Source organism: Fukomys damarensis, unplaced genomic scaffold (genome assembly GCF_012274545.1).
Source record: "Fukomys damarensis isolate Sample0158 unplaced genomic scaffold, DMR_v1.0_HiC HiC_scaffold_36, whole genome shotgun sequence".
NCBI classification, from domain to species: domain Eukaryota; kingdom Metazoa; phylum Chordata; class Mammalia; order Rodentia; family Bathyergidae; genus Fukomys; species Fukomys damarensis.
The window spans coordinates 48,990,397-48,992,621 of record NW_022900948.1 but is presented as its reverse complement, the minus strand read 5'-3'; positions in this window follow the sequence as shown (position 1 = coordinate 48,992,621).

The window sequence follows — 2,225 nt, the reverse complement described above, 5'->3', positions numbered from 1 at the left end:
CCCCCCGCTGGTGGGCGGGGCCTTGGCAAGGGGCGGGGCGGGGCCTGGAAGGCTCCTCCCCCTCCCGGCCACTGTGCCCAGCTGCCAGGCCGCCCTGCCCCGAGCCAGCCTAGCATTAGCAGGAAAAGAGGAAAAGCAAAGGTACGAGCTCAGCAGGACAGGCTAATTTCAGAACAGACCTGAGAGGGGCCGTCCTGACACTGAGACCGGACTGGCAGCTCGCTCTGGGCTGTGAGGTCTTCACAGGGTCGTGAGCACGCAGCAGCCCGGGAAGGGAAAGGTCAGAATGCGGCCTTCGAGGGGGACTTCGAGGAGGAGGCATCGCGGCTGCCTGTCCCGAGCAGGGCGCAGGATGGAGCGACAGGGCGCAGCTGTGTTCAACCCGTGACCACCCGTCTTCAGAGGGGAAGGGCACAGCCGGACAGAAGAGGCCACTTTGGATGGGGACGTCCGAGTCCTTCACCATCCACGGACTGAAACCTCTACACAGTGTGAGCCCAGAGCCCGGCGTGGTGGGCACAGCTGTGACCCCAGCACTCGGGGGCTGAGGTGGGGATTGCAGTGAGTTCAAGGCCAGCCTAGGCTACATACAGACATTCCTCAACTCACAACTGAATTCTGCTCCTGTGACTCAGTCGTTAAACAAATTGGTCGCTAAATGAGGAGCAGCATGTACAGTACAATATTCAGAACAAGGGAACGGTCAAAGGAAATTCCAACTCCATGACTGCTTTTGTTCGCATGCTTTTTTTTTCTGGTACTGGGACCGAACTCAGGACCTTGTGCTTGTGAGGCAGGCGGCAGAACCACTGAGCTAAATCCTCAGCCCTGTTTGCATAACTCTTAACACACAGTTAATGTAGAACAGAATGTAGAACAGTACTGTACAGCACAGGCAAGAAGTGACAGCCCTGTACAAACAAAAAGTGTGCTGCACAGAAAACAACATTGAGAATCTACGAACAAGACGTACAGAACGTACAAAACAAGATGGGTTGTTAAGCAGGTAGGTTGTTAAACAAAGAATATCTGTAGTGATGCCCTGTCTCAAAAAGCAAAACAAAATAAAACAAATAACAGAGCCCAAACTGATCTCTCTTTAAATTGCAGATGTTAGCAATCGAGTTCCTGAGATGAAAAAGTGATGAGAACAGCCTAAGGGAGGGACCCCTGCACCTTGTAGGTTTGGAGCCAGCCGGCCTCAAACTCTGGAGATCCTCCTGCCTCAGCCTCTCTAGTACTGGGATTATGCCCAGCTTTTTTTTTCCCCCTGGTACCAGGAATTGAACTCAGGACTTTGCACTTGTCAGGCAGGTGAGATGTCACTGAGCTACATCCTAGGCACGAAGTTGAGGTTTTTTAAAAGTACAGTTTTTGTTACTGTTGCTCTGAGACAGGGTCTCACTATGCAGTTCCATCTAGGAGAAGAAGTCACTGAAAAACACATTGGCTGGCACAGTAAACCAGGGGTGAAAGCCACCTCCTACCAGGCTAGGATCTCAGAGGCCCAGGGCCCTGGGCCCACAAGACGTGAGCCTACCCCGACACGGCAACTTGGTCTCCCCCTAGGGTGGGGTTGGGGCACTGAGCCCCCAGGCTGGCTGAGGGTGAACCACAGACTGTCCAGACCTCAGGGGAGCTGAATCAGGAGGGAGGCTGTGTGGGGAAGATGGGCAGGGGACCCTGCCAAGTGGCTGCCAGTCTTCCCAGGCCTCAGTTTCCCCATCTGTGCAGTGGGCCTGAGGAGGATCCCTGCAAAGGCTGTGCAGGGTCCGACGGGAGCCAGTGGCCGCAACCCTCTCCCGGAGTTCCCACAGGTCCAGGCCCTGAGCAGGAGGTGCTCTTCCAAGAGAAGAACGGCTGGGGGTCCCTCTGGTGCCCTCCCTGAGGCCAACAGTGGCACAGACTGGGAGGCCGCACACTGGGCTGGCTGCCCCGGGCCGGGCCGTGCAACCTCCATGTGTGCACAGCTGGCTGGGGGTCAGGCCAGTGGCTGTGGCCTCTTTGTGGTCTCCATGGGGCTTCCTCCATCCTCTTGGGCTCCAGCGGAAGGGGTGCCCTGGCCTGCCAGAACTGTGCCCCATGGGGCAGGCGCCCAGGGGCCGGCATGGTGCTCTGAGCTGTGATGGCCCCATGGGGTCAGCGAGGCTCCTGACCCTGTCCAGTCACAGCGGTCACACCAGAGGTCCAAGCACTGTGCCTTTATTCACAGTGACAGTGGGTGG